Below are 25,304 nucleotides of genomic sequence, written 5' to 3'. Positions count from 1 at the left end.
CTACTAATGGTTGAGTTTCCCACTTTAGTGGCTTTTTTCTTCTGAAGATCTAGCAGTGTTCTGTAATTGTAGGTTATTTAAACCTCAGCACACCTTTGAGATAGGATTTATCTGCCCATTTTACAGAAGGACTAGGTGAGGACAGGCAGCTGTAAGCAGATATATGCCAAGCTGTGTGACAGACAGGGATAAAAACCCATTTTCCTCTCTGTTTCTGCAATGAGATGTTGTCTGTTTAATCCAGACAACTGTGTCGAGGGACAGGGTTTCTCAGCAGGACAGCATGACTTGTTTGTATGTAAGCAAGAGCCCAAGCTGAAGACCAAATGAATGCTGAAGTGCTTGTGACCTTTCAGTGGCAGAGGAAAGTAACTATTTCATGTGCAAGTTGCCCTGCTTTTTACAGCCCTTCCCAGACTGCCACGATCTCACTCCTTCATGGACGGACTCTCAGGTAGTGTTAGCCTGCTTACAGGCACAGCTATACCACAGGTGCTAATGTAAATTAGGCTTAAGGAGAAATGCGAGTCCAGAGCTCTGGATTGCTACAGGACAATGTCATGCAACCACAGACTTCACTTCTCCCAGGCTTTATTAAGACACCATCCATGTGCTTGATGCTTGCTCCTTCTCCATGTGTGGGTCTTTGCCAGGCTGTTGGGGAGTTGCGTGTGTGCTGAGAGGCAAGCAGAGCTCCTTGCCATGGCTGCACTCTGCAGCAGCTGCAAGGGGCAGAAACGGATGCCAAAATGCTGCGAATGGGAGATTTTGAAGCAACACAGGACTCAGGGAGAGAGCACAGGACCCATGAAGCAGGAACCTTTGGGTCCTGTGTTAGCACTAGAAACCTGCCAGAAAAGGGACAATTGTAGAAGTACAATCAGAGAACTGTATTCTCTGGCTGTTTCCATGGAGTGTTCCCCCTTCCCAGCTGTGCTGGGGTGGAGGTGAATTTCCAGTGCAGCGGGAGCACTAACAAGTTAATGTTTAACATTATTATTACCTCATCTTCCAGAGGCTCCTTCTAAACATAACAATTGACGACAGGCTCCTGATAGTTTGGAGGAGACCGACCTCAGCCCTAAGACTATGATGAATATGATTTCCCTTCCCCCTCTGTTTTGATTTTCTGCTCTGTTACTCCAGAGCATTGGCTGGCCATGACCCCTGGCTGCTTTTTCTGTAATTACCAGCTCCTGCCAGATTTACTGTGGAAGTTAATGTCTGTTCCAGCCAAGTCAGCCCCACTGTTATATTGTACGAGACAGTAACCCCTTCATTACAGGCAGGGCTTGAACAAAACAAAACAAAGAATCAGGAAAAGAGTTTCTAAAGGCCTTGTGGAAGGCCTTATGTGCTTGACAAGGGTGCCGAATTAGCATTAGCACTTTCATTACATAGAAGCATGCCACAAAATCTTCTTCAAGGTCTTTCAAATCCTGCAAAGTCTGTGGGGTGCCTGGTGAGGAAGCACCAAAAAAGCAACAAACTCTAAGACTTTCTTTTCAGTCCACTGTGCTCCTCTGGGACTGTTCTTCAGTCTGCACATGGTCCGGAGGGACTTTTTTAATAAATTGACATTCTGATGTTTTAAGGTTACCCTTAAATTCAGAAGGCTCTTTTGTCAGGTATTGTTTTTGCAAGCCATTTTTAACATGCTCAAATGAAATTTGCTAAAAAGGGCAAGATTCAAATTCAGATGGATATCCACCAAAAGCACGTGTCTCAGGTTAGGCCCAGCCATCAGAAACACCTTGAATTCTGCCTGAGGTTCAGCTGATCAGAGCAGTTCATGGGTTGCATTCATTACAACAGTGGACAGAGTACTTTAAAGGTTTGTAGAAGATGAAGTACACTTGATACTAGCCAAGGGCTAAATGCAGTTAAAATAAAGACCAGTTTCTGATAAAAATTGTATTGAGCTACCTCTGGAATCATCCTGTTCATGGGGTCATGATGAGTAGCCCTCGTATTGTGTGCACCACATGAGCAGAAATGTCCACAACAGCAATGAGTAATGTTAGAAGTTTCTACTCTAGACACAGCTGGAAGATAATCACAAGGAATCAAAGAGATCGCTTAAGTACTAGCCTGTGGCTGTGACCTGTTACCACAGATGGGAAGACATTATGAATAGACCAAGTGGGCTTGAGTAACACATCTGCAGCAAATTCTCCTCTAGGGCTCCCCTATTTCTGTCCAAGATTTTGCAGACAGATGCACACTAAGTGCGTGGTGTAATACACGCAAGAGTAAGTCAGGTGCTTTCAGGAAGTACCAGATGTGCTGCATGTGCCCTGTAGAGTTATTCTTTGCATTTGAGATATCCTGATACTGATAATAGGGCATTACATCCAGTAGATCTCTGCATCAGACTTTCTTCATGTGGTTTTTTTAGCACAGTGCACGTGCACAATGGCACGAGTTGGGGTACTGCCTGTCCCAGGCACCCCAGAGCTATTCCTGTGCACCTGCCTGCGACTCTGAGATGTGCTGCAGTGTAGCAGGGGGCTTTTGACCTCATAGGCCAACCAGATATTTGGAAAAACATGGGAAATCTATAAAGCTTAAAAAAAAAAAAAAAAATCCCAAAAGATCCAATTGGAGTTATCTATGTATGGAAAAAGAAGACATGTCTGAAAATGCTAGACGTATGGATAGCCCTAGTCTTCGCCAAGGTTCTTGGTGGATTACCCACTGTTAAGGAAAGAACAGCTCTCGGTTCTTCACCAAGGCCATCAGAGACAACCTGAGAGCTTGTGGGGCTGCAGAGTGCGTGACTGCTTGGAAGGAGAAGCTGTCTGTCTGTCTGTCTGTTCCCACCGTGGAAGCTGGGACTAGGGACATGCCAGCACCGTGGGGCTGGAAGTAGCAGTCTGACAGCCGGGCACTTCCAGACATCCCAGCTTTCAGACAAAAGACTTTGGGGCCAGCCAGCAATGACTGCCCCACCGCTGACTTCTATTGTATAAACTTGACAAAAGCTGGTCTGTAACAACGTCCTGACAGGTATGGCTGCCAGCTTGTTCTGGGTTGTGTGCTTTTCTGCATGTGCAGGGAACAGGAAGGGAACCTGTCTGTTCAAGTGAAGTTTATAAGGGACAACAAAACTCAAACGAGAGCAAACACAGAGCATCCCTACCAAAAGGAAGGGGAGGCAAAGGGCACTCCTATGTCATCTGCGGTGCTCTGGCCTCAGTCCTGGCCCAAAACTGTGAGGAAACTCACCCACCGGTGCAGAGTAGGGGCAGCAAAGGGGACCCTACGGGGGCCTCCCGGTGCCGAGCAGACCTCTCAACTCTTTTCTCGCGCGTGAGACAACCCAGTGGCCTGTCACGCAAGGCAGGGACGTGTCTGGCAGGCCGGCCCTGCGAGAGGCAGGGGTTGTGGCAGGAGGCCACGGCAGCCTGGCCGCCCGCCAGCCAGCACAGCTCGCCTCGACAGGGACCTGCCGATCCGCCGCCCCGGACACGCAGCCTCGCCGTGCACCGCACGTGCGCGTGAGGAATTTATTATCCTCGCAGCGGGGAGGCGTGAGATGGGAGTCGGGGCCGCCAGGAGCTCTCGCCTGCCTTTTGGGTGAGACGCAGGCTTTTGGGAACACCATATGCTGCCGTTGCGAGAGGCTGTGGCAGACACAAAGGGATGCTCCAGGCTGATAGGCATAAATCGTGAACAGGGCCATGCTCTCCCTTAGCTTCCTGCACATGTGGAGGCCTTGCATGAGTGCTAGGGCATAGACTGGGTTATTCTGAGGCACGTGTGTCAAGCAACCCCCGGAGCCAGGGGCTGCCATTGCAGAGCAGGCTGCTGGTCTGGTTAGGCAGGTACTCGGCCCTGTCAGCGGCTCGTACCTGTGTTTCAGAGAGAAAGGGAGATCTTGTAACTGCATCTGGCCAGGGATGCAGTGCTGTGGTTACTATTTCACGTCTGGGAGACGTGCAGGGTTATTGTATCCATCCCTTTGGGCATCGACCTAACCCGAACCACAGAACGCGAGGGAGACTGGAGCCAAAACGAGCCCCAGATGCACATTTCACCTCCGTAATCCCGGATGGCATGGGCACCCCCTCAAGCCCCACGTTGTGAAAGAGAGGGCCAGAGCCTCCACAAAGGGCTTTACCTCCATCCTGAGTGATGGCTTCATGTTGGTGCTATGCAAGTTTCTGGATGTGTGGAAGCGACCAGGTATTTTCATGTTAGGAATCCTACAGGATAGGTAAATGCGTGTTACAGGCCATTTGCAGCGTCTTTACATTATAGAAGCAGATTTTAAAGCAGTCGCCAATGGTTGCAGCCTGGCATAACCTCAAGTATTCAAATAATTTTAAACCTTCATAATTCTAATAGTTTGATTTATGAAAAATGAGAATTAGACTCTCCTGATTTCTATATTCTTGCAGCCTGTTTTTGAAAAGGCATTTTCAACCTATACTGAAAGGCGAAATATATTGACAGCATCTTTCTAAGTATCTTCAGGTGCAAGTTGGTGTGATGGAAGGATCTCAAACAAGGGCGGGAGTGGGAGGTCCTGTTGCTCCTGTTTATGATGCAGACTAGAATTTGCTGCTGAATTTGAGTTGGACTGCAGTTTTCTTTTGATTTTGGTGTGTATATGTACCACATAGGAATAACTGTTTTAATAGTTACAGCCTAGGACAAGAGCGTTGTGTGTCTGTAAATCCGATGATAAAGAAATAGAGTTTATCAGTTTGAAAACTAAAGGACTACGCTTATATCGGTGTGTTGGTCAACAACTGTCTACATGTAGACTGTTCATTATTGGTCATCATGCATGCTGGAGAGTCTGCAGAGAAACACTCCCTATCGTAAACACCTTCAGCTATCTGGTGATCAAGCTGTGGGTTTTTTTCTTGTGGGAATGTAGGCTTAAGATGAACCCAGCATCAGAACAAAAGCTTTGTCAGAAAGAAGGGGGTTTGCAGTGTATGAAGTTGGTTTTGATTCATTCCTGAGCTCAGATGTTGCTTTGGGAAATGTATTCTCTTTAGGTCTCTCACTCTGACTCTATAAACAGAGGCAGCGACTTGCATTTGGAGGCACTAAAAGTGATTTAAATGATTCAGCCTGGGATTTTTGCCAAGCAGCACCTCCTTCTGTTTGCTGTGGGGGCTTTTCTGCCCTCCCCCTGGTGGGTTGTTGGTTGTTGGTTTTTTTTTTTTTTTTTCCTTCCATGCAAAATTTTTTGAGACTGTCTTTTGAGACCGTCTCTTTCTCCGAAACAGAAGAAAAAAAAAAAGTTTGCTCCTCCAGATGGACAGCTGCTCCCCGCTTCTTTTGATGTTGCTTTTATCTGCCAGGCCAGTGCTCTCTCACCCTCTCCCCGCCCCCGGAGGCAGTTTCCATGGGGGTCTCAGGGGAGCTTTGTCTCTCACATGTGTTTAAAGAGAAATGTGGAGCTGACACAAAGGCTCCACGGCTCGACCTTTCGCCCTCCGGAGTTATGAGGGCCATAAAGCTCAAGTCCCTGGTAACAGCACTGATGACCAGGGCAGCTCTGGACACAGACAGAGCTTTTCTGGCAGAAAATTGTTTAACTAAAAATAGTTCTAGGGAGGAAAATAAAAGGTTGTGCAAACTAAGCAATGTCTTTTATTTCCTTATTTGGCGTTACTGGTAGTAGGATAAATTTCTTCAGCATGGCCAGGGGCGAACGGCTTCGTTGCATGGAACATCGGATCTGAAACGCACCAGGCACGGACGAAAAGCGGCACCTGCTGAGGTGCAGGGGCACGGATATGGAGGAGGAAGGCAGGGCGGCTCTGCTGCAGCACCCGGCCGCAGGCTGAGCTCACGGCGCCTGGGCACCTCGGCCTGAGGCAGCAGGACTGCCCAGCACCGCACAGGGAGAGCGGAGCTGCTCTCCTGCCTGAAGGAACGAGCCTCCGAGACTGGCAGCAGCTCAGTCGAAGAGCTGCCACGCCAGCCGGCGAGCAGGGCTCAGCCTCGAGTATCGCAGAGATGTTGCAGTGCCTTAGCTCCAGAGCAGGGGAAGGCACTGCTTTTCCCTCACCGCTCACAGCTGCGAGGCCTCTCCTTGAGCTAGGTGTCCAAGCTGGATGTCTCCCACCATGATCCGAGTCATTATCAGAGCAATCTTTCCTTTTCTTTCCTTTTTTTTTTTTTTTTTTGCGTGTGTCTTTAAATCCCCATTCAGGCTGGCTAGTGACAGATGTTGGATCCAGGTGCTACACATCTGAGGTAAAAGGTTTTTCCTGCTGAAGCTGTTGTCTTCACCCTAAAATGGGCGAGGCATAGAATGAAAGGGCAGAAAAAAAAGGAGGTAAAAAAAAAAAAAAAAGTTTCCCTTGCCTCCTGCTGAGGGTATTTATTTGTAGAAGAGTTGCAAAAGTGTTGAGTAACTGTGCATAAGTTATAAAAAGTAGAATAGCTCCAAGAGGAGAGTGACTTGCCCAGAACATCTGTTAGCTGAATGATGAAGCTGCGCTCCTCAGAGGTGCCAGATACCAGAACAGAAATTCAGAGGTGGGCCCTTCATTTCCTTAAAGGAAGCTCTAACGTTTGAGTACTGGGTGTGATAAAGGGCAGGTGACTATGAAGCCTTGTTCCCTGGTTTTCCTTTGTCCAGATTAAACTTGCTGCAATGAGGCCTGGTCATTTGGACAGTGGAGGCGGGGTGGGGGCATGCTGCTGAATAGGGGTTGACTGTGTATGTTAAGAATCTGAGCAGAAGTTTCAAAATCTCTGTAGCATCTCAATACTGTGAGAAAATGCCTTATTCTTTCTGTGAGCAGGTTGTTTGGGAGCTGGGGCCACCTGTTACATATGTATTTGTAGGTACATCAGCTTGATAGGGTTTTTATCAAGACTTAGGGCTATGGCAGTCATAAGACATCTCCCAGGAATCTTTCCTTATGCTTTTGTTCTTCCAGACCACATAAACAGAGGGCCACTTGCTGTGCAGCAGAGGGATAGTTTTTTCCCCATTCACAAAAGAATTCAGAGGATTCTTATTTTAGGCTAAATAAAACAAAGGGGGGGGGGGGGGGGGAGAGAGAGAGAGAGAGCCTCCAAAAGAAAGAAAGAAAAAAAAAGAATTATGTTGAAGTAGTGTTGTTATTGTTTTAACCAAAATGCAGCTACTATTAGTGCAGACAGGGAGAATTTTTACACCAAAAGGAACACACAGCCAGCATCTCTTTCCACTTACAGAATCTTTTGACCCAGTATCCCAGTATCTCCCTATGCAAGCATGCACCAACAATTGCATGCGGTAATTCATTGCGTAGCTAAGTTTGCCTGCCTGCCTTGCATGATAAGGTGTGCATGTGCGCTCTCATTTTCTTCCTATAAATCTCTTTCTTTCCAGAAAGTTGTAAACCTAAAGATAACAGTGTACACTCTCTGAAAAGTGAGGTTTACACTGAAATCCTTGGCTTAAAAGTGTTGCCTGGAGGAGAGAAATCTCAGTAAGCCCCAAGGCTGGTGGTTTGGCTCACGAGCCAATTGTCACTCCGTGACCATAACACGGGGAGCATACTGGGGGAAGAAAAGGTGCAAATAAGGAGTACACGGGGCAAGCATTTCTTTGGCTCTGATCATCCTTCAGTGGTATATGAGCCTTCAGGGGATCACACGACTGCAATACAGTAAAACACCCCTACAGCTCCCCTAAATCACATCACCTTGTAGGATCAGTGAACACAATCTCTTCCCTCCCATACATCACCCTTACACCAGACAGATCTCAAATGCAGAACAGAGTTGAGCACTTCTGCTCTCGCTGGATCCAGAGCATGTGCCTGCGGTTAATAGCAGATGATCCTAATCGCAGCTCCCGCAGCCCAGGGCTAGCTGATAACTCCCTATTCTGACTGCTGACCCCTGTAATCTCCTCAGTCCTGAGAAGGAGCAGATATTGTGAACGGTGTTTTTTAGTAGTTGGGACAAAAATAGTCCTCTTCTTGCACAAAGAATTCAGATAGCAAACTATAGGAGCAGCAGTGACTGAGCAGCCAAGCTAGAGGGCTGGGAAAGATCTGCATTGTGTATCTGGCTCCACCACAGGGTTGCTCTCAGTGACCTCAGGGAAATAATTATTAAAGGTCTCACAGCCTCACTTTCTTCCTCTGGAAAAAATCAAGATAATAATAGGCAGTGACTCTGAAATGGTATTGTGAAGATACATCATTAACGGGTATTTCTAATGGGCTTTGAATTGCCCAGAGAAAAGCGGGATGTAGAATTAACAACTGGGAAACAAACTTTGCTGAAACTGCTTCTTTACTAAGAGAGTGGTTTCACTGCTTCTGCAGCAGCCCTTCAGGCTGCATTACTACCGAAGGGTAGTCTCGTGAACTCTCCATTTACACTTTAAAACCTCTACGCAGGCAGCAGCAGAGTTACAGATGCAGCTGCAAGAAGAAACCACACACCACAGTTGTGCAGGTGCATGTGGGCCCCAGTGGGAAAGAATATTAACTATTTCCTGGTAATAGGAACACAGAGGTCCTTCACACTTGCAAAATAATCTCAGCACAGTTCCAGGACACGGTCTGTGTGGGAAGCTGCTATTCAATTGAATACACAACTGTGCTTAACTGTGCTGTGATCCTAGCTTAAATGACTACAGACTAAATATTCTGGATTCTCTTTCAAATTCAACTAAGTTTGTGCATTGTGTGCCCTGTAGTTTCAGTGTGATAAGGAAAGCTTTTATCCTATGATTTCCATTAGTGCTAGTTTAAAGCTTTATGTCTGGAAGGAATAGGTGATATTTACCTTGGTATTTGCAGGATCAGATCCAGTTTTTAAACAAGCTACTCCTGTTGTTTTCATCTGTTCTTCACTAAAATTTGCAGTAAGGTAATTCCTGGCTACTTTATGGGTACAAAGAATGATAAGAAGAACTCATATTTCATATTTTTTAAGAAGTCCTATATTTTTGGAATAAAATTATCTGTTATGATTCTCTCTAATATATTCTTTAATTACAATTATTGTCTGAAATTGAAACTGCGTGATTGTTTGCAAAAGTAACGAGGCATGTTTCCCTTCCCTGAAATGACTGAAGTGAGAATCAGGCTTCCAGTATGAATGTACACATAAGCTATATATTGAAATCATTTGCTTTGAAATTGCTTCCAGTTATCTAGTTTTCTATAATATTAAGATGCAAATCTAGGCAAAGCGGGTTTTTTTTATACACTTAATATCTGCGAATCTGGTAGGATTGGCTGAGCTGAAGCTGCCACAGGAGATAATGATGTTCTGCTGAAACACGGTAACGCTTCAATAAACCCTGATGATGATAATGCATTGAAATAACAACATGTGGCATTGCAATCCACCCACACATCATCATGCATCACACCAAAAATGTCACAATGTGCTGATGGTTAGGTTTCTCTTCTAAAATCACAAAGCTGGCAGTCCTAGCTGTACTGCTCACAACAAAATGTGCTGTTTTGTTTCATGTCTTTGGCTGGTTTCGGCTGTACCCAGGATCTTTCTCACTTGAGGTGGCAACGGTGGATGCTCCTTAAGCGTTTTAAAAATGGCATTCAGAAAAATACCCACCCAAGTTCCTGTTCTAACAGAAGCCCACCTGAAGAGTAGGAGGCTGTAAAAATGGGCAGAAAATCTAGTAAGAAAGAAGTGTTGCACCTGATTTTAATCTCTTCTTCCTTTCAAGCAGAGCAGAAAGTAGCCTCTGTCTTTCAATTCCACTTGAAATATAACTTCAGCAAGTTTTCCAAATGTCTTTGAACTTACACATTTGAACACTTAGATTTGGCACAAGTTTCAGCAGAGGGTTAGGGTGGTAGCTAGTTGGAATGGTAGCAAAAATTGAATTTTATCTTCCCTCCATATCATGATAGCAAAATAGCTACGAAAACTTTTTATGTTTGCCTTCTTGATAAATAAAGGCAACATAGTCACATTAACTTTTACCTTCAGGAGTGTCGGTCTGCTTTTCTTACCACTGGTGGAGATAAAGTAAAAATGAAAAAAAAAATAGGAAAAATTGCTTGCATATTTCAAGCTAAATCCAAAAAAAAAAAAAAAGGGTCTGTCTGTATTTAGGTTAGGACCTGAATGGAGTTCTGGTGCTTAGACTCTAAATTGCAATTCTGAGGACTTCAGCTGCTGCTTAACTCTGCAAATAACTACTTTCAATAGGTGCTTCAACTCTTAACAACAAAAAATCCTATTTAAGCACTCTTAAAGTTCTGTTTCTACATGTGCTTACCAGCACTTCAGTGTTTGTAGGTCAGAGAACTGTGACTTCTATCCCACATCAAAGGTCAATGGAGATCCCGAAAATAAAAGATTCTCTGCATCTCCCTCCTTTTCCTTATCAAGCCCCACATGAAAGGAACGATCCCTGCTGCTTTTCTCTTCCTCCTCCAGATCAACAGTGATGACAATGATGACGGTTGTGTTTTCACACAGCAGCTTGGTGGTTGCAACAGTCTTCCCAGGATATACATTAGATACCACAAGTAAGTGACAGTCTTAAACATGGTTAAGTCTACTAGGTCTTCTTCCATCCTTACCAAGAGGAGTGCTGTCCTGCTTTTATTTCACGCTTCCAAATTATTGGGAGATGTACTCAATTTCCTTCTGAAGGGCTTGAAATTCACATTTCCCACCTCTCTGGAAAGCTCTCTAATGATTAGGGAAGAGGTTGTGGTAGGACATATCTCCTCGTGTAGGTCTTGCAGTGGGGAAGGGGGAGAAAATGGGATTCACTATGTCAGAGATAAAGAAGAGTTGTGATGGCTGTGATACTACTGATGAGGGCACTCACCTAGCCAGAGCCTTGTCTTCCTCGCCCTACCTCAGGGCTGCTAACAGTGTAACGAGCTATTGCATGAAGTACCTAAACAGCCCTGAGATCGGTGTGTGGAGCTCAGGACGTCCCTGACCACGTGAGTACAGGCTAAACGGAGTTACGTACTGTTCTTCTGGTCCAACTCATTTCCAATGCTTTCCTGAAGTTGTTTTTTTTTTTTTTTTTAATACGAGACAACTCGGGAGTACCCTGAAACCTCTTGTCTAGTGGCCAGAGTACTCTAAGCAGCTGTGGCTTTGTCGGGGGGTGGAGGTGTAGTAAAAGGCAATAGCACAGTTTCGGTGCATTTCACACTTTTGGCCAATAGCACCTGCTAATACATCATGTACTCATGAATTAGGTGACATGACAGCGTCCATGCAACTGTGCACTACATATTTTCCTCCACGTTTAGGTCAGACCTGTTTCTGTCGCTACGTCCTAAAAGGTCTGAGCTTTCTCCGCCTTCTGGCTTCTTCTCCATGGGACTGAAAATTGGGTAGCATGAAACCTGGCTCTGTAGTGCCAGAGTTCCTCCTCTGGACCCAACAGGACCAGAGCCACCACTTCTACAGCATGGCTGGCACACAAACATGAAAGTAGACGTGACTCGGTGCAGAATCTTCTTAGGGAAAGGACTCCAGGAACTTCCTGCACAGACACAGGCTCTGTCTCCTCTTTGTAAGCACTGGAGGGGAAATGGAAGAAGAGAAACACCAAGGGTGGGAAATAAGACTGTGTTTTCATTTCCTCTTTCTTGTTTGTGACTTGGTCCTTCTCTAGTGAAAGAAAAAAAATGCAACAACAAAAAACCCAGCTGCACCTGTTTTTTTGTTTTTTTGATTTTTTTTTTTTACAAAATGTTCTCTTGCACTCGTTCACCTCCTGGTAACACTGAGCTCCAGAAAATACGGAGCACTCTCTCTTTAAGAAAGACTGCTCTCTGCCCAGCTGTTGACTTGCCTGAAGGTGAGACCTCTGCTTAAATTCATGGCTCCAGCTGTCAAAAGCAAAGAAAAGCAGCTTTTCCTTGGCGGCTCTCTGCTTTGGGTAGAATTTGACATCTTCCTCAGTCAGCAGAATTTAATCAGCATCAAGTGCCCACAGCCTCTCAGCTCCACCACAGCCTGGCTGGGGGTGGGGGAGCCAGACCTGCGGAGGAGAAGAGGGGGAGTCCACAACCCAGCAGGCACAAACAGACACAGACACAATCACCGGCCTCTATAAGAAATCCAAAGCTTGTCACTGTCTAGGGAGAGCCTCATTATACCCTTTGACTTAAGAATTGCTGTTATCATTCAGTAACCTTAGCCGGCTTAGGCTTTGCTGTGTCCTCCTGAGAAGCTGAGAGCAGGTAAATGGAGTGAGTTACTGACAGCTGACAATGACACTGATTTCCAAAAGAAAGCTGATGAAATGGGCTCAGGGATATGGTTTCTCAGACTTAAGTGAGCAAGTAAAGCCTAGCAAACAACTCCTGCGATTGCCATGCCTTGCTTGTCTTTCTCCGAGGGAAGAGAACGCCTGCAGTACTTTTTGTGTAGATACCAACAAGCTAAATGATCCAGCTCACAAAGCAAAACTGTTTCCCTGAGCAGCTAACCTGCAAAGCCCAGCACTCGAGCCTCAAATCGTCAGATGGGATTGGTGTGAGCAGACCTAGGTACACATGGACTTAAGTATGGGTCTGCCACAGCAGGATGACATTTGCTTTTTCCCATTACTGCCACCCCCTTCCTACAACCAGTCCCCAAAATCCCATGGAGCAAAACGGGATTGGGGAGGTGGTGGTGCAGTGGTCCCTGGTACAGGGTTTGGCTTTGTGAGCCATGTCAGGGGCTGTCCTGGCTGCCTCCCCCCTGCTGTGCCACTCCTGGGGAGCCAGCCCGCCGGCCCCAGGACCCTCTCTGCGGGGGGCTTGGTTGGTGCAAGGCAGCTGCTGTCACAGCACGAGCGTGTGCAGGGTGCTTTCTCAAGGAGACTCTGTGCTAGTGTTTACCCATTTAAAATAACCTGTTCACAGTAAATATTATCTGTATACATGTTTTGAACACACAGACTCCAGACCTTCCTATACATGCAGTTCATTTCTAGCACCTGCAGCTGTTACCCATTTCCTGACAATATCATCGTGCCCATTGAGGAGAGGAAGGACACGTTGGGTTGTTTTTTTAGTGTTTACCTCTTCCACCCGTTTGATATTAGCCTGCATAATGGCACAGAGCTGAATCAAAGGAGGCGGCTGGTGGGAGCAAACAGGAAATGAAGCAATGCCCGAGGTAAGGCGGGCAACTTGCAGCGGGGCTGGGAGGAAACAAGCGTGTGTGTGTGTATTTGGGAGGGTATTAATCTGCAAATACCCACTTGTCCCCAAGCAGAGGGCAGTTAAGTTTTTTCCAGGCCCAAGACAGGAATCAGGGGGACACTACAGCACTGAATGCCCCCACCTGGAAAAGAAGAGGGGTAAGATAGCAGGAGATGTTTAAGGGGAGAGATGCTGTGGGTGAAGGCAGGAGTGCAGGTAAAGGCTTGCTGCTTGGGATGGGGGAGAGATCACAGGTGTATTGCAGCCCAGGAGCTTGACAGTGATCAATGCAGAGCTCAGGCTGTGAACTGTATACTGTTGCAGCCTGTAGCCATGAATGCGGTGGCTTTTTTTTTTTTTTTCCACCCATGTTCCTTTGTATTTGGGGAATGAACTTCATAAAACCTGCATTCATCGTTTCTGCTCAGCCACATGACAAACTCCTACTGAACTGTGTCCTGGAGGGGTGATGCAGCCACAATAACAAGATCCCTCCTGCTCCAGTCATTAAAAACACTGCATTTCTCATCTCACGGTGCTGGGGGAGGGGACTGGGAACAGCCGAGGAGGCAAATCCCACTGGGGATACTATTACAATATGAAAGAGACAATGAACCCTGCTCATTTATGTGCAGAATTTATCTCCAAATGTCCTACCAAAGGACGTACTTTTAATCTTATCCTAGTATTGCTCATCTTTCTCAACATTCACCTTTAAAAAAAAGAGTTACTAATAAGGCTGTTTCTAAAATTACCATCTCGCTTCCCTTCTTAAACTTCTCTATTTAAGACTTTGCAGTGTTAAAAGGTACAATGCTAATCTTGTATAGCGTCTGGAGCCTCCTCTTCTCAAATGATATCCCTCTTATATGAACAGCTAACTGAAGACATCTGTTGGATGCAATTATCTGAATGCTGCACATTTGTTCTAGACATTGTTTTCTATGTTACTTGGGGATGACATTCTTAATTATGTTTTTCTGTCAGTGTTGGTATCTGTGAAGACAGTTTTCCATTGTCCACCAAGTTCAGCGAGTGGTTAAATCCTGTTTGTCAAATATCCAGTGGGATTTCCTTATTGATTAATAACGTAGATGTGTGTATTTAATTATTTTAATAATTCTCCACAGCCTCCTGTAAGTAGAAGAGGTAAAGCCCACACTCATGTACAGATCGTTAGCTTTCATTCAGTACAGCATATTTTCGTGGCAGGAGGTAAACTTTGTTACAAGTTTTATGTCTGTAGGATTACCTGCTGTACGGTACGCTGCTTGTGGGACATGAGCCAACTAATAATGTTGGATTAAAGAATAGATGGAAATGACTGAAACGTGTTTTCTTTCAGATTTAGTCAGAAATACTTTGCTAAAAGTTCTAAAATTTTCATTAAATCTTGTGACAGACAGTTGCCCTGACCATTTTATAAAGTACTAGGGAAAGCACTTTCAGCAAATGTCAGCAGAACGCTTCTCCCTACCAACTCCATTTTATCTGTTTGCTAAAAAAAGGACCCATAGACTCTGACACAGCCAAGTTGCTGTGGCTTACTAAAATACCAGTGTTAGCTGAACCCTGGCAGTTGCACGCACACACGCTTTGAGCCGGGGCAAACACAAGATAAATGGCGCTGACTTCTCCCTGCAGCACCAGCGCCCAGGCCTCGCCCCTCAGCGGGAGGCGCGATGGCAGGCCCGGCGGCAGCGGCCGGCCAGGCCGAGGTCAGCCTGAAGCTGCCCCAGCGTGGTGCGAGGCCCTGGTGCTTCCCAGCGAGGACAGCTCTCCTCGTGCCTGACCCGGTGAGCACGGAGGGAAAGCGTGTCATTAGTGTTATTTAATTTGCATTGCTGTGATACTTAGGAGCTCCGGTTTGGATTAGGACTCTGTTGTGCTAGGCCTGTGTAAACACAGATGAAAGCGTGACACTGTCCTCCCGAACCGCCTGCCTTGTACAAACACACGCGGGAGCCGGGTACGGTTTCACACTGAGGTTGGGTTTTGTCTTCCTCAGTGCCTTGTGCTGTGCCAAGCATGTTGTCAGCTCTTGCAAGTCATCCTTATTTAACAGCCCACACCTCAGCATGCTCTTTGCTGAACTGGTCATTTGGCAAGTTCGCCTGTTTGTGTAGCGTGCGGCAGATGACCCAGAAGGATACTTGAGGCCAAGCTGGGACAGACCACGTGAGTTTACTTTAAGGGCAGCTACAAAAAGTCCCCACGGGTTGCAGTTCTGGGTGGGAAGAGCTTGAGCTGGCTGAGCGTGGAAAACAAAAGCCTGGCACTGGCTGCCTCGTGCCAGCCAGCTCAGGGGGTAAGAGGAGACAGAGCTGAGCTGGCTCCAGCAGTGCCCACGGCTTGTGGGGTCTGCTTGGCCCACGTGGGCCTGCTGAGCAGCCCGAAGGGCTGCGGGACTCCCTGTCCCATGGAAAGTATCTCCCCGCCAACTTTGAGAGAGCCTATTACCAGCACTAACAAAATTGTCTTTGTATACCTCGGAGGAGGTGAGTAAAGCAGAATCAGAGGGCAGCAGGTAGTTTTCTCTGCGTGAAACGTTTACTCATTTTCCCCATAGGCTGTTAATGAGACTTCTGGCTTTAGCAGAAGAAATCCCGCCTTATTCCCTAAAACTCGGTAAATAAAGATGAGTCATAAGAAATTTTTGTGTTTTGAAGCAGAGATCTTTCCTTCACCCTAAGTAGGAATGGCAGGGTCACACCTGAGAAGAAAGTGGCTAAAAGCCTGTTTGGATAATATACTGTGTTTGGTCTCATAGTGGTGAGCATCCAAGCAGTGCTTGGGTTTTCTCATTTCCAGAATAACAAAAGATCTCTGTATGCGGTGATCAACTCTTACCTTGCTCCCTTTCTCTCAGTGCTAAAGATCCGGCTACATTTCTCCTTCAGAACTAATTTAGTAAAGCTACACTGCTTTTTTTAGGTAGCCGGTAACTTTGGTTGTGTTAAAGACTTTCTCCATTTCAAGACGTTTTGCCAGTATGGCTACAGCATGATTTGTACACGTGTTGTATGGATGCACGGGGTGCTGCTTGTAACTGAGGTGCGTTGTGGGTTACACCAGTGACGTGGGCAGATTGAGACGGGGAAAGTGTCTACAATCAAAAGATGTAAGAATTTTCAAAAACAGTATAAACCTCATAAACAAGCCTCGTGAGCTGTTGTTTGAGGTGGTTTGGTTTTGTTTGGAAGTACAGATGCAATGTAGTCAAGGTATTGCAGTCTGATGGATAAACCAGTTCTGGTCAAGGCGGGGTGCAAAGCTTACACCATCCAGCTAACCTTGCAGAAAAAGTGATGTGTCTGGCCCTTGTTTTAATGTATTTCGCTTTGGCTCACTTGCATGATCAGTCACTCTGTATTAAAAATACACATTTTTACTGTTGTAGACAAAATGCATAAACATTTGACCCCTGGAAATATGATATACAGCTAAAGACAGCTTTTGAAAAACCTGAAGCGTGTATGTGTGTTATAAATTCCTCCTTTCTCACAGGACTAGCACAGTAGAAAAAAGGATAATCAGTTGTTTTTTCGTCTCCCTCTCCTTCCCACCCCTCACCTCCTCCGTGCTCCCCCTCCTTTTTGCTGTGGGATGTGCCAGCACTTGTCTTGGCAAAAGCCAGTCTTGGATCTCAAAACCGAAGAAAACTCCAGTCTGTCCGTGACTGACTCAGCCTTTACCAGGGCTTCTCTCCTCCCCGCCCCAGTGCACACCAAGAGAAGAGAGCGTCTTGGTCTGCTCCAGGGAGGCACAGCAGAGGGGCATCCGCAAGGCAAACACGTAATTCATGCCCTCATAAATCAGGGCCATGTCAGAAGCACAATTTTAAGTGCATGTACATGCACGTACCTTACAGACGGATGATCGCATGCGCCAAACACCATGTGAGAATAATAGGGCATCGCCATCCGGTATGGTCCTGGTCTGCACTTTCAATGGGGAAGTTAAACTAAGAAGTGCTTTGCTGGCAGTCTTAGGGACTAGGGTCCCTTTTTTGTGTGCAGGGCAGGTAAAATCAGCTGACTGTGGTGCGATTTCCACCCACCACTCTCCACTACATGCACAAAGCTACTGGCTCGCTCTCTTCCTGTCCAGTCAATCTTTGGCCTTTCCAGAAAGATTGCCAGCAAAACTATCTTTTGGCAGTGGTGATATCATGATACAGAAGGCTGCCCATTAGAAATTGTGCAGCAGTTAATTTTCCAAAGAAGCTACCAACCATCAACCACACGATAAAGCACAAATTCTCCTTCAGCCCCACTCAGCCTGGTCTGGACCTCAACCAGGGACATGAAAAGCTTCAGTTCTCCTTCCCAGTACCTAACAGTGTGTTGATCAATGTCCTAATCATTAAAAGCTAAATCACACAGAGAATAAACACCCATGCTGTTCTTAACACATGAGCGTCTATGAAGTCCACATAAGGACTTAGGATGGAAAGGACCTACTGGGTCTTCCACATCAGAAGACATTGTTAGTAATCTGTGAAGTGCCATCCTAAGCGTGTTCTCTACTTCACCGTTAATAAAACCAGTGGAAAGTGTTTCTGAGAGCTTACTCTGCTAGTCATTATTTTATACCACTTTGTTCTTGTGTGAAGATTAAGCTTTAAATAGCTGTTTTTCTCTCCTTGGCATTTTCTTCTCTGACATATTTAAAAACTCCTGTCCCTGCTCACCTGTTCTCATCGGATTGTTGCTATATAAGTCAGTTTCTTTATGGTATTCTAAGACAGACTCTTAATTTCCCCAATCATTTGTTTAAGCCTGCCTTTTTGTAAATATGGCTGGCAAGAACAGTATCTGTTGTTGAAACATACGAGGGTTTGATACTGCTTTACACAATGGCAGTAATGCTAATTACCCACAGTATCTTGTCTAACACACCCTGTGACTGCATTTACCTTTTCCATGGCTGGCTCAGTTCCCCTGTAATGCATGACTGTATCTTGGTTTTTCTTCACCCCTGTGCCTTCCAAATGGTGTGTCCCTGTCTTTACGGCAGGAGCTCCTGTTATCTAGGTGTATGACCTTTTCACCGTGAATTTCTGAAGTCATCAAATTTTTTCCTGATATTCTGCTCATCCTCGCTGTTGATGAGACATCTCAACTTTGTGTCTTCAGTACATTTCATTAGCACATTATAATTTTTTTATGCCTCCATCAGCCCTGCTTAAGATAAATGATTCAAAAAGGCTCCTTAACTTTTTGGCTTATGCTGTTCCTGCTGGGAACCTCATTCCTTAAGTTACAACATAAAACTTATGTTGAAACTCTTTTTTTATGAATGGTAGAAGCTACACAGCCACCTTTGCCCAGCTGTATCTGCTGTGTGTTTTTCTCCAGTGCAAGAAAGGCAAGACAAAAGCAGACTTCTTATCCGCGCAGCATAGGAGCACGCTCTGATACCACTGCCCTTGAGCAGAGCCAAGGGCAGGACGCCTGGATGTACGTGGCCAAGCAGCTGACATACCTACGAAGGGGGATAGAGAAAGCTTTCTGGTATTTATTTGTCCATGCTTTGTTTGGGAGCAATCTGGGAGCTGTTGTGGAAGCAAGTTTTACTGGAGTTCAGCAGCATCTAGCTATGCCCTTTACTGCAAAGGGCTGGCATGGAAGAAAGAAGCTAGAAGAACCATCTGTCTCAAGTTCGTGTGGCAGTACCTTGCCTTCAGTCTGGTCATTTCCAAAGGGGAAGTCTCGGGGCTTCGAGTGCAGCCTTTCAAAACACTTAGAACAAACCCTAGGCATTTGCAGAAACCACAGAGTGTACAGTTAATACACCCAGATGTGCTGTCAGCCCCACAGCACCGCACCGGAGTGGATGGAGTGTGTAAATCTTGGAAAGGTTAAAGCTGAGAGAACAGCGATACGCATAAAGACTTGTGTTCCTTCCAGAAGGAGGAGGGGGGCGAGGTGTTATCATTCGACATTAATCACTTACATCTCCAACCTGCCTAAATCCTCTGAAAAGAACCAGCAAAGAAAACACCAGCTGCTGTAGCTCCTACTTTTTCCTCAGTACCCTCCAGCCTCCCTCCCTCCTCCCTGCCTTCCCCAGACTGTGTTTATTTTTACTGCTCGTGAATCAGCCAGGAACTTGCTCCCTGCAACAGGATCAGCTGAGAACAAGCTGCAGTCTGTACATTCCCTGAAATCTTGGTTTTGTTTGGGAGCTTACGATCAGCAGCAAAACAGTGGAGAAAAGGAGAGAAAGTGATACACGTCTTCGTTCTCACCCGGAGTGATGGGACTTTCATTCCGCGCAGAGTGGGACTTCCCCAACTCGCTCTCTGAGCGTATGTCAGCTTTCACTAGAGATTTTAAGCACGCTTGGTTTATGAAAGAACGCTGTCATCACTTAAGCTGTGAGTGCTTCGGGAAAGCAACCATTGTTTTATATAGGTGTGCCTCACTCCCACAATAATCCTGACTGATGGCACCAAAACACTGCACGCTGACATAAATAGCACGGCAGCTTGCCCATCAGCAATGGCTGCTTCTTCTGAGGTTGCTCCAGTGCAAGAACTGTTCGGTCTTGAATAGCAGAAGGACCCCCCCTCACCCTGATCACACGTGGCCGCCCCAGCTCTGGCAGTCGCACGGCGGCTTGAGCCCCAGCGTCAGTGAAATCGCTGCCCTGTGTGGCGAAAGTCCTTGTGGGTGATGGCCAAGCACGTGATGGAGGGGGTAATGAAGAACGGCAATTAGAGACAGAGAAGTGAACGGTGGGAAGGAGAGGGAGGGAGAGGGGGACGAGAGGAAAAAAATGGAAAGAAAAAGGAATTGAAACACACCTCAAAAAAAAGTGTATGTGGGAAACCAGGAAAAGAAAAGGGCAAATGTGACCGAATCATCCTTGGGAGAAGGAGCACCTCCCTCAGCCTTCTCTCTGGTGCCTGGCTGAAGCTACCACCTGTAGCCAGAGCACCGGCGGGGCCAAGACCTGTCCCACACTTGGTCCTCAAGCTGCAAGACTTTGGGGAAGCCAGTTTTGGAGTCCGGTCATCTACAGAGCAAGGAAATCCTACAGCTACACCCAAATGCTGGTTTTCTCCAGGCTCTTGTGTTCAAGCAGTCCGAAGGCCGCCCCGACATTTGCCATCCAGCTGATCACTTGTCACCCGACTCCCATCCAGTTTCGGCTCGTAGGCCGCTGCCAGGCACGAGCCGCTGGGCTTGTCGCCACGTCGAGCCGAGGAGCACTCGACTCGTGGAGAGGCGTGGGTCCCGCGGCGCGCACCAGGAGGCTGCCTCCTCGCTGGGGCACGCCTGGTGCACAACTACTAATCGCTTTCTGATTGAAGCGGCTGCTTGCTGCCAGGACTTCTCTGCCAAAAGATAGCTGTATAATACTGATAATCAGGCGCCCGGCGAAGATAAAATGCCTGTTGCTTGCCTCTAACTGAAGAGTTTCACGTTGACAGGCTCCTTATTACGGCAAGCCGTTTGTGCTGTGGAAAAAGCAGAGCCTTTTACTGAAAAAAAAGAAAAAAAAAATCTTATCTCGGCCTAGAAGTGCAGAAAGTGCAATTAATTAATTTGTTTCTGGAGTCTGACCTCTAGGCACAATAGATAGCAATGAGCTATATATTGTAATTACAGGATACAGCAAGCCTAGTGTATAGCTTGTAGCTGAGGGCATTGTGAGGAGCGAAAGATTGATGTTGAACGCGGTCGGATGACTAACACACCGTAACAACCCGACTGGTCGGGCGAGAGGAACAGGCACCTGAAACAGCAACTGGTGTCTTGCTGAATAATGATGCCGTTTTCTATTTTGATTACCTTCCTCCAGCCTGTGACTACCTTGTCCCAGCAGCACCGAGTGCAGCACGGCGTTCAGGACAGTGCTGCCCCACGTGCAGCTGGTGCCGTGCCCTTGCTCACCCCTGTGCTCCTTATCCTCCCTCAGGAGCACTGTGGGATTTTCCCAGCGTGCACACCACAGGCAGACAAACACAGGTGACAGTTGCCTTCTGAGACTTGCTCTAGTGATACTCTTCAATCTTGCCTGGAAGAGCAAAGAAGGAAAAGGTTAAGGTGAGAGAACGTCATATCTTGAATGCAAAATTATCTTAGGTAAGCTTTTAGCGCAGATGAAAGCGGTTTCATCCTAGGGTTTGTGGGAGGGATTTTTTTGGTCTTGAACATAGCCTTTTTGTGACGTTCTCCATAAAGACCTAGAGCGGAGTTCAGTGGAGCTCGAGCTCTCTTGCTATATTCAGCTAACAATAAAACACTGTTGGGTCATTGTAAGGTTTAAGCATGATAGATTTCCTACATTAGCATGTCTCACTGACTGAGCTCTATGCAAAAAAATCACTGTGACCTCGGCAGTTTAAGTTCTGAAAACTTTCCTGCTTTTTGTTAGTACCTTAAACAAATCACAATTTGTCTGAAAAAAAAATGAAGCAAATATGATTTTATGTGATTATTTTTTTTAAGAAAATGAAAATGACGGGGAAAGGAAAAAGGAAAAGAATGAGAAAAAGAAAAAGAAATGGGAAAAGAAATGGAAATGCTTTAATGTGGAGGTTTCTGGCACACTTTTCTGTAAACCTACCGCACTACCTGAATGCAGTATCGCTGAGCAATGCCATTCCTGAACTTTAACGGCCATGAGACTTAATTGTTGCAGGTTTTTAAGGCTATGGGCAATAACAAAGGGATTGCATTTGTAATACCTGTGTTGCTTCTGAGAATTTCCTTGGCAGGGCTGTGTTTAAGGCTCTGTGATTGGCAATGGCTGGGCTACCTGCTACTGCAAGCAGGGATGACTCACTTGGGATTTCTATAGCCTGAGCACTAACAAAGAGCCTGTGACTTCCAATCTGCCTGGGGCTCCTGTCTGCTGCTCAGTGTGTGTCTGCAGACAACATGTATTCAGGAACAGAGAGGGGGATGCCGAAATAAAGGGAAAGGGACAGAAACAAACTCAAATTACAGTTTTTGTACCCGTGTTTCCTGTTTTTGAATGACTCCAGTTGTAGTTATAATGCTTAGCTTAATCTGCTTTACAGAGCTACACCCTGCAGCCCTTAATCTCGGACGATGCTTTTGAAAAACAAGGCCAGTGAGCGAGGTAAGATTTCTGTATGGCTCACAGGAGCCCAGCTCCAGCATGGTAGCAAAGGATGCTGCCTGAGTGTGGAGGTAGGAGGAGGAGAGTAAAAGAGCGAGGGCACTCCGTGAACTGATAAAAGTGGATTAGGGATTTGGCACCATTAGAGACAGCACCATTAGAGAAGGATGACATTAAGAAAGGCAAAGCAAGGAACCTCTCTCAGTGCAGTTCCTGCTCTAATGAACTGACCACTCTTGAAATCATTATCTCAAGATGGTGCTGAAAACCATCTACTGGGAAGGACAATATGGTTTGGGTGTTGTCAGAAGGCATGAGTGACTCTTGCTGACACTGATGCTCCAAAAGTGTTGCACAAGTACCTCATTTTCTCTCTCCTGGGAGGCAGGAGGCAGGATAAAAACTAGCAATATTCAGACCAGCTGCCAAGGCCGCTAATATGGCAGCAATGCCTTCAAGTGCTCATTCCCTTAGCCTCTGGAGCCTCTGCCTCCTTTCCCCTGCTGCCGCCTTTCCTCGGCTGGGGTGAGGCTGGGGCAGAGCAGGGGAACAGGCAGACAGCTCATGTAGAAAACAGCTTTGCTACGCTTAGGTCCTGCAGTTTTTTTCTTTCCCCCTATTGTTAAATGGCATTGAATACCAGCAAAACAGGAAACTGCTTCCTCCAGCCTCTGACCCAGTGAGCGCGGCCCAGCTGCTGGTTGCCCGGAGCGGCCTCCCCACACCACCCTGTTCCTAGAAAGTATCTGGGCATTTGGAGGAGCATTAGGGAAGAGTGAGGAATACAAGTAAAGCTTAAATGAGCAGGTAAACTTGGCAGCTCTTAGAAGAAGGGAGTCATACTGGAAATATCTGGCGATAACAGTCAAAACGATCTCTGTTTTCCCAAAACTACGGCTTATGGAAATGAGAGCAATAATGTCTCAGCCAATCTCTGTCACCTCACTCGTCTGGTGGCTAACTTGATTGTTTCTTTGTTGTGCTGTGCAGCTCTTGTGTCAGACATCCCCGCTCAGGCTGTGAAGAAACCATTGTTTCACGGCACTGCAGCTTGTGTTGTGATCCTTAAATCTCAGAAGCCCAGCCAGGTCTCGTGTCAGCCTCAGCAGAGACAGGAAACAGTGCTGGTGAGTTGGTAGGTGACCCTTTTCTTCCTGAGAAAGCAACACCCCACGGTGTCAAGAGAACATACGCTGCTTGCAGGCCTGTCCTTTTGAGGAGAGTGAAAACGCAGGAGAGCAAAGACCTTGTGACTCCTTTTGTAATTACACATCCCCTCGTGCTCACTGATATCAAGGACAATGTTGTCCTCCCTGGTGTCACTCTGTTGACCTAGAATTCCCACTGACTGTTTTTTCTTGTCTCTATTTTTTTTTGAACATGGTGTGATATTCTTCATTCCGTCTCTTAAGTACGTACATAGAAAAAGATATCCTGTAACCTCACTGGGAATGTCTGGTGGAAATTTTTCACAACTGCATTTCTATGTTTCTGAAAGTAGGACACATCAGTGTGAAAGAAATGATGCTCAACCCAATCTCTGTCACCTCATTACTCTTGAGCTCCAGCTTAATTACCTCCCTGATGCTTTGCACAGCTCTTAACCAGACATTCGGTGTCTGCTTAAAAATCTGCCGTACCAAATGAAGTGATGACTACGTATCCTCTTTCTGCTGGGGAGATGAGCTGTGAGGTTTGGTAAATATAATTTCTAGAGAACCCAGAAGGTGCATCACATTGTTCAGGCCTGGTTCCGCACCACAGACAACTTACTGGAGTTCACAGATGACTTACAAAGACCCACCGAAACCAGGCTCAAAGGTCATATCACAAAATTCATTTAAAGATAATAACAAAGTTTTAACCCCAATAAATTTGTGGTTTATTGTTTACAGCTCCAAAGACAGAAGTTACGCTACCAGCTACCAAATTCTGACCTCCTGTATCTCACTATGACTGTATTGACGCCAGTGGGACTGCAAGAGAGATGAATTTGATGGTTTATTTTCAGAAAGTCTTTGAGTTCTTTGTGTGAAAGTCCATACCTCAAAGTGTCTGTGTGGGAAGTGTTCGAACCCCACGCAAAACTTCCTCCTGGTTCAAACGCAGGCCTAGGGCTGCCATTTCAGTAGCCCTGTTTTATTCCGGTAACCCTCCAAAATGTAAGCAAGGTGCACACTGAAACTTTATTTCACAGCCCTAAAAATTGATAACATGCTAGATTTAAGAGTACAAAATAATATAAGGTATAACCACCAAGTTATTATAATTTTGGCCATGGAGAATATAAACTGGGAGCTCAACCCAGGCACTTAATAATACAGTAAATATGCATCCCTTATCTTCCCTGACAGAGAAGCTTTCCAAAATCTGGGTGGTACTTCAAATCCATGAAGTCCCTTTCCAGCAAACAATCTTTTTGTGTCTCACTGCAGATAGGCTTTGGTTTTCACTACTATAGTAACGCGGTGCATCAGAGTTTCAAGAAACTTATCTATTTCCTGGTTTCCCTCACAAACAGTAAATCACAGCTAACATTGCTATTACACAATGAAAGTCAGTGTTTGTTGGATTCAAGGTTACACTTAGCCTATCTGTGACAATAATTCTATGGAAATCAAAAATAATATTATATAAAATATGAGGTATTCACTAAGATGAATAGCGGTGTTTAGGATAGAGCTCAGGGCACACAAACTGGATCCTAAGACATGACAGAAGACCTCCTGTTTCTTATGGAGAGCTTCTCTCTGGAAGTTGACCTCACCGGTGCCTCAGCAGCTTCCTGGTGGCATGTCTTGCTCTCAGAAAGATCTTTCAAAAATGCCTGGTTTAGTTCTGAATTTCCTTTTCATTATTATTGGCTGATCAGGCAAATCATACCACTTCGTGTACGTATGTTGTGTTCAGTAGCTCTCTGATCACTGTCCCTCAGCATGTCCTTTACTTCTTTTCCCGCTTGCAAGGAGGGCTAAAAGCTGATCTGGGGGCTGACATTCGCCAGTACTTTGGTCATCTGCTAACTGCTGTGTTGCAAATCTACTTAGCACTAGGAAAAAGTGTTCATTTCTCCTGTTAGAT

At 46.0% G+C, this 25,304-nt stretch overlaps 1 long non-coding RNA gene across 1 annotated transcript; it reads left to right on the top strand.

Annotated features, from left to right (window-relative positions):
* Positions 1 to 21,130: 21,130 nt before the first annotated feature.
* LOC125184944 (uncharacterized) lies at positions 21,131 to 24,298 on the top strand. The gene is made up of 3 exons (XR_010832043.1): positions 21,131 to 21,220; positions 22,162 to 22,223; positions 23,214 to 24,298. It is a non-coding gene; the product is annotated as an uncharacterized lncRNA (long non-coding RNA).
* Positions 24,299 to 25,304: the final 1,006 nt, after the last annotated feature.

This window comes from Anser cygnoides, chromosome 5 (assembly GCF_040182565.1).
Source record: "Anser cygnoides isolate HZ-2024a breed goose chromosome 5, Taihu_goose_T2T_genome, whole genome shotgun sequence".
Taxonomy (NCBI): Eukaryota; Metazoa; Chordata; class Aves; order Anseriformes; family Anatidae; genus Anser; species Anser cygnoides.
This window is presented reverse-complemented; position numbering and strand designations above follow the sequence as displayed.